The following is an 11780-nucleotide window of genomic DNA, read 5'->3' as shown; positions in this document are numbered from 1 at the left end:
TATTACGCTCAGTGAAATAAGTCAAACAGAGAAAGACAAATACTCTACGTTATCACTCGTATGTGGAATCTAAAAAATAAAACAAACTAATATATGTAAAAAAACAGAAACAGATGGATATAGAGAACAAACTAGTGGTTACCAGTGGGGAGAGGGAAGGGGGGAGGGGCAAGAGGGGTAGGGGGTTAAAGGGTACAAACTACTATGTATAAAATAAAATGTATATGTATAAATAAGCAACAAGGATATACTGTGCAGCACAGGGAAATGTAGCCCATCATTTTGTAATAACTTTAAATGGAGTATAATCTATAAAATATTGAATCACTATGTTGTACACCTGAAACTAATATAATGTTGTAAATCAACTATACTTCAATGAAAATAAATAAATAATTTTAAAAATTCACATCACATTGGAAATGATAATATCAATGAAACTTTCATTGTCGTGATTGCTTGCCACTCTATCCCATTAAAAATGCATTCAATTAACTTTTGCATGCTTTAGTGGCTTATTTCAATTGAATATGGTCCAGAGGCGTTGATACTGAGGGCAGAGGTACATTAATCTCACATTAAAAAGGCAACGGAAATAGAACATAAATGCTGGTAATTATATGTATTCACTACATACTAATTTTTTTTTTTTTATATTACCTCTTCCCTAGAAACTTGTTTAAATTTTGGTGAAGGTGAAAAAGATATTCAGTCTACAATGACTAAGGTATTTGGTGTACACATCTAATCTTTCATTTTAATAGCCCTGAGAGGAGTCAAGAGGTTAGAAAGTCAACCTTTAAGTCCATTCAACTAAACAATTGTTGAGAGCCCACTCCCTGCCAGGCATGGTGCCAAGCTTTGCAAAGGATACAAAATGAATAAGACACTGTCCACCCTCAAGAGCTTTAGCGTCTACTAAGAGGAAATGACTATGGCACAAGTTCCATACAAATTTACATAAATGTATTATTCAGAACAATATACCATAGCAACTTTTGCCTCCCTAAGAGAGTTGTTGTTACTCACATCACTGAGAAAACAAATGGCTGTAGACTTACTTTCACTCATAGGGATTAGTAAGTGGTAGAGAGAGACAAAAAAAAAAAAAAAGAAAACAGAAGAAAAAAAAAGGCAAATTCTAAAGCTTCTGCCAGGTCTTCCAAGCTGTTCAAGGGTCAGAGAGGAAGGTTTTTTTTCAGCAGAGCACATTAGTGAGACTTTGGAGTTTGGACCGGAAAGCTAAACTGCTCTGCACAATAGGAAGCAAACTAGAGGTTCTGGGGCCGGAGAAGGGCCTAAGGAAGCAGCTGGGAGATGTGAGGACAACCCCAGCAGCAAATGGGGAGGCTGGAGCAATGGGGAGGGGGCCAGCAAGCAATTCCAGAGGCAGGGCAGTGAGGGGACTTGTAAACGAGACTTTTGTATTCCATTATAAACTGCTTGCTTCGCTTTAATGTACCTTGCCTTCATCCTTAAACCTTTGGTAAAGCCCGACGTTCATCACAAATGCCAAAGGTTAGTTTTGGGGAAGAGGGGGGAAGGAGTTAGTGTGAAGGGTGAATAAAGAAATGAAGATTTTCCATGTCTGTTTCGGATAGAATGACTAAACATTCACGAAGTGTGAGATGTAATTAGGATTAGAGAATTCAGAACCAGTGGAAAGCAGAACATACAACCTGAGAATTGCAAAAATAGAAGAGCATTGGACTTCCTAGAGGATTAAAGTAGTAAACTTGAATTAATTTTATTAAATTTCAAAGATGATGGTGATATTTGCATTTCATAAGGTGACATGATATAACTGTCCTAGGAGATGTCCAAAGTGCTGGAGGACTCCCAAGAGAGGCATATGACACATTGGGGACAGAGGGGAATGGAGTGAAGGAGAAGACACAGGGCTGGGCACGTTGCTATATTAATTCATTTCCCAAGTTTTTTTGCAAAGAGGAAGGAGCCCAATTTTGGGCTTTGCTGGTGGCGCAGTGGTTAAGAATCTGCCTGCCAATGCAGGGAACACGGGTTCGAGCCATGGTCCGGGAAGATCCCACATGCCACGGAGCAACTAAGCCCGTACGCCACAACTACTGAGCCTGCGCTCTAGAGCCCTCGAGCCACAACTACTGAGTCCGCGTGCTACAACTACTGAAGCCCGCATGCCTAGAGCCCGTGCTCCGCAGCAAGAGAAGCCACTGCAATGAGAAGCCCGTGCACTGCAAGGAAGAATAGCCCCCACTCGCCGCACTTAGAGAGAGCCCGCGCGCAGCAATGAAGACCCAATGCAGCCAAAAATAAATAAATAAAATAAATGTGTTAAAAAAAAAAAAGAGAGACCCGATTTTATTTACTCATTACAACAACCCTGCCAGTAGGTTTTAGGATCACTAATTTTTAGATTAGAAAACTGAGACTTGTAGAGGTTAATACCTTTCCTAAGGACATACACAGACAGGACTGGAGCCACACTGGGTGCCTGGGTAACCTCTGCCTTATAGGTAACACGTGGGGCTTGGTGAAAGAGCCGGCAGTCGGCTTTGGCCTTGGATTTCAGTAGGCAAAGATGTGGCGGGAAAGAAGGACTCACCAGGCAGAGGAAAAAAAGGCAAAGGCAAGAAAGTGGGGATTTGGTTGGTACAGATGAACCAGTTTGCAGGGCAGAAATAGAGACACAGATGTAGAGAACAAAAGTATGGACACTAAGGGAGGAAATTGGCAGGGGGTCGGGTGGTGGTGGGATGAATTGGGAGATTGGGATTGACATATATACATTAATATGTATAAAATAGATAACTAATAAAAACCTGCTGTATAAAAAGTAAATTAAATAAAATTTAAAAAAAAAAAAAAAAGAAAGTGGGGATTTTGTGATTTCAGGCCCAGGAGAAAGAAGGTACAGGTTGTATGCTGAGCACACAGAAAGTGCTAACTAAACTTTTACAGAACAAAGCTGATCTCCACCTCTTCCCCATACTCTGGACCAGGTGAAGGAAGAAGATGGAGTTCAATTTGACTGACTCATGGTTTTTACAGATGGTTTTGGGGGGTCAGGAATCTGGAAGGTAGTAGGTGTTGTAGACGGTTTTAAAAGGCATGGTAAAAAGTATATACTTTATTTAATGGACCATGAGGAAACCCTGAAGATTTTGAGTAAGGGTGTGTGAAAAAAAACAAAATTCAACTGAGTAAATTTTAAAGATCTAATTGGTTTCACTGAATGATTTATTGAATGATTCATGAATCAGGTATCATCCCATCTAGCAAGTAGAAAGGAGCTCCACGGAGTTGTATAAAATGGAAGGCTTTTATAGGCAGAAGGGGGAAAAGCGTGGATTGTTTCAGGCTTAGGTAACCTGCCTATGGGGGATGAAAGGAGGCAGATTACCTCATTGGAGCTGACCAGAAAATTCCATACTGACCAGTTAAGACTACATTCCTGGGAGAGGTTGTAACTGCAATTAGGTTAAGTATTAAGCCTTGGTTTGCCGATGTGGGGCTTAGCACAGGTGACTCCATTTGGGGCCTGTTGTTTCTTTTTTAACAGGTGTGACATGATTAAAGCTGTACTCAGAAAATTAACCTGACAGTAAGGTGAAGGATAGCCCAGAGCAGTGCATCTCAGACTTGAATGTAATGCCAACTCTGTTTCAGCGAGTCTGTGATTCTGCATTTTTAACAAGCTCTCTGCCTTAAAGATTCGGACCCAGGGAGGCTAGGGTGGGTTCAGGGATCTGAGAACTCTGTATAGAGAAGCATTGGCAGGATGGACCAGAGGGAAAGTGGCAAGTTTCAAGCTGGGAACTCTTCCTTTGTTTAGAGTCTCAGGAGAGGAAAAGGATCTAGAGAAGGAAGAAATGGCAACGGGAGAAGCCTCGAGGTAGCTCTTTATCCATCCTTGATACAGGAAAAGGTCTGAGTTGGTGAACTGCACTGTCCCTTCCCAACATTTCTGTGCACACATGCGAGTGTTTTCTTGTCGTCCCACTCCTCTCCCACAGCTGATTAAAGGAACTTGAGGCTGTCTGACTCCAGCTTCTTCCAGAGTCCCCTCTGCAGGGGAAGGTGCCCATCAGCATGGCAGTATTCACCAACATTCTGCCGAGAGCTTTAGGGTATGCACGTTGGGGGGTGTGACCCCTGATTTCCTCTGCCTGAGCCCTGGCTTCTGGCTGTAATTCCTCCCCTCCATCCCCAGTCTTGGACCCAGTGGCAAGATCTACTTCTGTTTCTGCATTGGGTCCAGAGTATAGTGAGGGGATGTGGTGAAGATCACTCCTGTTCTGTAAACGGTTATTTAGTGTTTTCTGTGCTAGGCATACAGCCTTATATCTTCTCTCTTGGACCTGAAACTTCCACATCAGAACTCCAACTCTGAACTGCTTTAGACGTGCTTCTTTTGAACTCAGCCTTAGAATATCACTTTTCTCCCAAGAGACTGTAGTTGACCCTATTGCCTGCATTCCCCTGCCTCCTGTTTGCACCCTCAAATCCACTCTGAGGATCCCACTTCTTTCGGATCTCCAGCAGCCTAGAGCCACTTACTCTCCCTTACTGTGTAATGATCATGACTAAGGGGATGGGTGACAATGCCAAGTGCTATGGAGAGCTGCAGGACAGCGAGAACTGGGGACAGGTAAATGTGTCTGCCAATCGTGAGTCATTAGTGACCTTAGACTAGAGAGGATACTTTTAGCAAAAAGGTGAAGGCAAAAGCCATATTATAAGTCGTGAAATACATAGCGGGTGGTGAGGGCCAGAAGCAGCACATTTAAAGTGTTCTTTGAAGAAATATGTTGAGAAAAAGAGAAAACAGAAGCTCAGCAAGCAGCAGGATTGAGGGAAAGAATTGTGAATAAAGCAGAGGATGTATCAGGATTGTAGAAAGAGACAAATGCTCCTACAGAGACCTGAGAAAAAGGAAATCCTCTGTTGGCTACTTCTAGGGACATTTGTATTTTGGAAAGGGACTTTTCCATCCTGCAGACAAGTTTCATTTTGCCTGGACAGTGTGTTAAAAGCATTTCAATGAATTGCTTCATTTTTTAAAAAATGGGAGATAGATAGATATATATATATTTACAAATCCAGGTTTCTGTCATCTCTTGAAAAATGGTAAGAGTTAGCAACATTGGGTAAACATTCCTACAGCTGTCATTTATTATTTGCCTGTCTCTAAAAGCATTTGAATTTGCAATGTCTGTTTTAAAGCAATCTATACGGATTGAAATTTCAGGCATAAATTATGATGGTAGAGGAGCTATTTGGGGGAAAATAGACTTTCCTAAGCACTCCTCAAATCTGATAATGTTGCTGGGTCCCTACCTTGCCCTAGGGATCAGATTGTCCTCTGCTCATCCTGGGAAAGTGTCCCTACCAGAGACACCCTGAGTGAGGGAGCCTGGGCAGAGACCAGAGCAGACCCTTTATATGCTGCGGGATGGACTAAGAAGACATCAATGAACTATTGTAGCTGATAAGCAGCCGAAGTCCCTTGGAATTCCTTGGAGCAAGTGCTGCCCCAAGCTTTCCCTGGCAGCTGGCTTCAAAGCTTGCCCGAACCAGTGGTTCTTAACCTCGACTGAACATTAGAATTACTTTGGGACCTTAAAACACAGATGTCCCAGAGATTATGATTTAATTGGTTTTGGTGGGTCCTGGGCACTGTGTCTTAGAGGTTAGCAGGTGATTCTAATGTGTAGCCTGATTAACTCGAACTGTCATGCCCTGTGGCATTAACCCCTTCCACTCCAGGCCTTCTGTCACCCCCGGACAACAGCTTGGATATTTGGACTAGAAATTGTATTTCTCAGTGCCCACTTTGATACCTGTCTCCCCCGTGATCATCACAGCTGCCTGCCTAGCTGCTCTTTGCGTGTAGCATTTAGCCCCTCGTTCGGGTAAGAATTTAGATTACTTGCCAGAAAAGTAGGGGGCCTAGAACGGAGGTGATTTGTAAATTTTTTTGGTTGGTGGGTTGGGAGTGGGGGAAGAAATGCAAAAACTAAATACTAGTTATCTTATTAAGGTTCTTAATAATTTTCCAGATTTTGTTGATTTTTTTTAACCACCTCTAACAGCTCTGTCCAAAAGAACTTTCTGAGGAAATAGAAATATTCTGTGTTGTCCAATACAGTAGCCATTAACCACTTGTAGCAACTGAGCATTTGAATTGAGCCTACCTTGACTAAGGATGAAGTTTTAATGCTATTTCATTTCAATTAATTTAAATGAAAATGAAAATATCTGTAGGGGTTTAGTAGTTACTTACTGTACAAGGCTTTATTTTTATTGTACTATAGAGTTGCTATTGTCTATGGTAGACATATTATGGGGTGATTCATCTCCCACACCTCCTTTGTAGAGAAAGGGCAACCCTATGTATTAGACACAGCAGATTTAACTCTGGGATAATAATCGATCCAAACTGGCCCAATTGGATTTTCTCTTTCAAGAATTTGGAATCGACATACTGAAAGCCTGCATCCATTTGGTAGTGGTGAGCTGAGCAAGTAGGGTTGGCACTAGAGCCTGTGCCTTGGACTCTCAAAGCCTTGTGCAACCTGAAGTTATGTTGGGGTGGAGACTAGAAACTCTGTAGTGAAGGTGGGGGAGGGGAGGAAAAGAGGGAATAAATCACTTCAGATGAGTGATGGACATACTACCTGAGCTTTGTTGAACTCCATCGTTTCTAATTTGCATGTTAGAGAAGAGAAGAGGAAAAAGAAAGAAAGAAAGATATGGAGGAAGGGGAAAAAAAGAGAAAAAAATAAAATAAGAAAAATATCTTAATGTAAGTTCTGGAAATAATGGTGATATATATTGTCTAATAAACCAGTTTAGAAAAGTCCTGTTCTTCAGTTGACAAAGAATGGTTCTCTTTCACATGGGAAGTTTGTTCTCTTTGACCGCTCTTTGAGAAAAAGACATGTAAATCTTAGCCCATAATGGTTTTCAATAAATATTTGTTGAATGAATGAATGAATGAATAAATGAGCAATGGGAAAAGGCAGCATCTTCCCAAGGCAGTCTATCAACCCTTTTGTGCAACAGGTTTTTTTTCAGCCAAAGCATCTTCATTTGTTCTCTTTTTTGTTTTGTTTTGTTTTGTTTTTTGGCTGTGCTTTGCAGCTTGCAGGATCTTAGTTCCCCGACCAGGGATTGAACCTGTACCCCCTGCAATGGAAGCATGGAGTCCTAACCACTGGATCGCCAGGGAATTCCCTGGTTTGTTTTAAAATTATTAATTGTTTATTAGTCTTGTCTTTCCATTGTTTCTTTTTCAAAAAATGTTTTAATTGAAATATAATTCACATACCATTAAATTTGCCATTTTAAAGTGTACAATTCAGAGGTTTTTAGTGTATTCAGATGATTGTGTGATCTTCTTCACCCTCTAATTCGAGTATTTTTCATCATTAAAAAGGAACGGGGCTTCCCTGGTGGCGCAGTGGTTGAGAATCTGCCTGCTAATGCAGGGGACACGGGTTCGAGCCCTGGTCTGGGAAGATCCCACATGCCACGGAGCAGCTGGGCCCGTGAGCCACAACTACTGAGCCTGCGCGTCTGGAGCCTGTGCCCCGCAACGGGAGGGGCCGCGATAGTGAAAGGCCCGCGCACCGCGATGAAGAGCGGGCCCCGCACCGCGATGAAGAGTGGCCCCCACTTGCCGCAACTAGAGAAAGCCCTCGCACGAACCGAAGACCCAGCACAGCCAAAAATAAATAAATAAATAAATAAATAAATAAATAAATATAAATAAAAAGTAGCTATTAAAAAAAAAAAAAAAAAGGAACGCCATGCTCATTAGCCCTCTTTCCTTCCTCTCCCTAGTATCTAGCCACCAATAATCCATTTGCTTTTTACTGTGGATTTGTCTGCTCTGGACATACAACTCCTGGCTATGGAACTAGGAGTAGAATGCTGAGTCAAAGAATTTAAAATGTATTTTTAATTTTTTGAGGAACTGCTAAACTGTTTTCCACAAAGGATGCACCATTCATTTTACACTCCCACCAGCATTGTCTGAGGGTTGTTTTCCCTGCATCCTCACTAACACTTGTTATTTTCCTTTTTTTAAAATTATAGCCATCCTACTGGGTGTGAAGTGGTATTTTATTGTATTTTTGATTTGCATTTCCCTGGTGACAAATGATGTGGAGCATCTTTTCATGTGCTTATTGGTCATTTGTATATCTCCTTTAGAGAAATATCTATTCAAATTCTTTGCCCAGTTTTAAATTAGATTATTAGTCTTTTCATAGTTGAGTTGTAAGAGTTCTTCACATTTTCTGGACATGAGATCTTTGTCAGACATGATTTGCAAAAATTTTCTTCCATTCTGTGGGTTACTTTTCACTTTCTGGATGGTGTCCTTTAAAGCACTGACATTTTAATTTTGGTGAAACCCAGTTTATTTTTTCTTTGATTGCTTGTGCTTTTGGTGTCACATCTAAGAAAATGTTACTTAGTCCAAGATGATAAAGATTTACACTTATGTATTCTTCTAAGAGTTTTATAGTTTGTGCTCTTACATTTAGGTCTTTGATCCATTTTAAGTTTTTGTGTATGATGTGAGATAGGGATCCAATTAGCTATTTTCCTGTGGTTAACCAGTGCCCCAGCACCATTTGTTAAAAATATCATTCTTGGGACTTCCCTGGTGGTCCAGTGGTTGAGACTCCAAGCTTCCACTATAGGGAGCATGGGTTTGATCCCTGGTCAGGGAACTAAGATCCCACATGCTGCACGGCGTGGCCAAAAAGCAAAAACAAAAACAAACAGACAAAAAACCATTCTCTGCCCATTGAATGGCCTTGGTTCTCTTGTCAAAAATCAATTGACCATAGATGAGTGGGTTTATTACTGGACTGTCAATTCTATTCCATTTTCTATATGTCTATCCTTATGCTAGAACCATTTACTGTAGCTTTGTAGTAAGCTTTGAAATCAGGGAATATGAATACTCCAACTTTATTCTCTTTTTCAAGATTATTTTGGTTATTCTGAATCCCTTTCATTTCCATATGAATTTTAGGATCAGTTTGTCAATTTCTGCAAAAACGATGCTAGAAATTTGATAGGTACTGCATTGAATCTGTCGATGATTTGGTGGAGTATTGCCATCTACACAATATTAAGCCTTCCAATCTATGAACGTGGGATGTCTTTCCATTTATTTGGGTTTAAATTTTTTTTTCTTTCAATACTATTTTGTACAAGTGTATGCACCTCTTTAGTTAAACTTATTCCTAAGTATTTTATTTTTTTGATCTTGTTATAAGTAGAATCGGTTTCTTAGTTTCAATTTCAGATTGTTCATTGCTAGTATATAGAAAAAATAGAAATATAACTGATTTTTGTATATTGATATTATATCCTGCAACCTCACTGAACTGGCTTATTGATTCTGTTAGCTTTTTTTGTGTATTCCTTAGCAGACATCCTTGTCCTGTTCCTGATCTTAGGGGGAATGCTTTCAGTCTTTCATCATTGAGTGTGGTGTTAGCTATGAGTTTTTTGTATGTGCTCGTTGTTACGTTGGGGAAAATCCCTTCTATTCCTAGTTTGTTGAGTGTCTTTAATCATGACAGGGTATTGGATTTTGTCAAATGCTTTTTCTGCATCTGTTGAGATGATGATGTGGATTTTTCCCTTTATTCTATTAATATAGTGTACTACATTGATTACTTTCCATTTGTTGAACCAACTTTGCATTCCTCAAATAAATCTCACTTACTCATGGTATATAATTCTTTTTCCATTATTTCTTGAGGGCACAGATTTTACTTTTACTTCTTTATATCACCCAAAGCACTCAAACAGTACTATACTTGGATCCAAAATTTGTGCCCAAGATATGCAATAATCATTATGATTACCATAATAACCAACATTAACATGAGCACAAGGTGATGACAGTCTGAACTAGAATGATAGATCCACATGATAAAACCTCATTTAAAGAATAAGATAAAAATCAGAGACTATTGGCCATAGGGAATTATAAAATTTCCTAATATTGTTGAATAATCCTTATATTCCTGGAATAAGCCTTGTTTGCTCAAGATCCTCTCTTCTTTATTTTTAAGAAAATGTTATTAAAAAGAACATAGCCACAGGAAGAAAAAATTTACCTTAACTGGCCAGCTTGTTGAAGAGTCAAAGTAAAACACGCGTGTAACCAGTAGACGGATCAAGAAGCAGAATATTGTCAGCACTCCATAAGGCCCCCCTCATGCCCCATCTCAATTACTATCCCCCACCACCCAACAAAGATAACCACTATCCTAACTTCTAACACCACTGATTAGTTTTGCCTGCTTTTAAACCTTTATGTAAAATGAATAATAGGCTCTTTCACTCCACACTGTATTTGTGAGATTCAACCATACCCTTCCATGTAGTTGTTGGTTGTTCCTTCTCCTTGGTGGATAATTTCCATTTTTTGAATATGCTATAATTTATTAATCCATTCTAATGTTACTGGGCATCTGGGCGGCTCTAGTTTAGAAATATTATAAATAGTGCTGCCATGAATACTCAGTGAACATTTTGTACATGTCTCTTGGTGGATCTAGGTACCTTTTCTATTGGTATATACTCAGGATAGAATTGTTGTCCTGAAGGTCCTTCACAAAGATTTTTTTCTATTCATTACAAGAGAGACAATTATATTTTTAAAAATGAACCTTTCAATATAGTGTTATTATTTTCCTCATTCCAGGAACATGTAATTTCTTAAGTAAATTTATTAGCCTATATGTCATGCTTTATTCTGGAATTATCTGTAACTACACCAACCAATACAGTAATCATTAACCATATAAAGTTATTGAGCATCTGACATGCACTCTAAGAGTAAAATACACAATAACTTTGAAGGCTTAGTACAAAACAAAGTTTATAATATCTCATTAATAATTTAAAAATATTCACTACAAGTTGTAATGGTAGTATTTTAGATATACTGGGTTAAAGAAAACATTATATAAAAGTATATTATTAAAATTAATTTCACATGTTTCTTTTTTTAATGTGGCTCCTAGAAAATTTTAAATTACAGAAGTGGCTCCCAATTATATTTCTATCAAACAGTGCTGGTCTATACTATGTAATTAAATAAATGGATAAGGATTGTCTTAAAATTTTATATGTACATCGCTGAAACTTCTTTTTGACAAAGATCATGCTTTAGGCTACTTTGTACCCTCCAGTTTTGGCACATTGTTGCCGGTACATGCTTGATAGTTAATAAGTACTTCTTAACTGTTAAACTTTATTTTCTGTTTTTTAGGTTAAAATTCCACATTGCTTAGCTACATGATGATAATTTTTGTAAAAGAACAAGAAAAGATAATGGCAAAAATCTGCATGGAAACTGAAAGAGTAGGAATTAGGTATGAAAAATGTTACTTGGCAAGATTTTGATATTTTTTCACTCAAAACAACTTTCTTGAATTGTAATTCTTTGTAGATTACATGAAATTTATGTTATGCTTAGTGCAACATGTATAAACAAAGTATTTTAAAAGAGTGAATCCATTTTTATAGTAACAGGGACTTTTACTTGCTAAAAGTAATCGATTTCTCCCTCTCTCTCTCTCTCTTCTGTTTTCTCCCCATTGGCGAAGTACTGTGAAACACTACCTAGTTATAAAGAAGTGGCACAACTACAGACTGATTATTCATTTCACTGGATATTCTCCGAATGAAGAATTGTGGTCACTGCCACAAGCCAAAGTAGCCAGGTCCTGCTTAGAGAATCGCTAAATATGATCGTTTCT

The sequence above is a fragment of the Balaenoptera physalus genome (assembly GCF_965194825.1).
Source record: "Balaenoptera physalus genome assembly, chromosome: 9".
NCBI classification, from domain to species: Eukaryota; Metazoa; Chordata; class Mammalia; order Artiodactyla; family Balaenopteridae; genus Balaenoptera; species Balaenoptera physalus.
The sequence above is the reverse complement of the archived record's forward strand: the minus strand, read 5'-3'. Positions refer to the sequence as shown.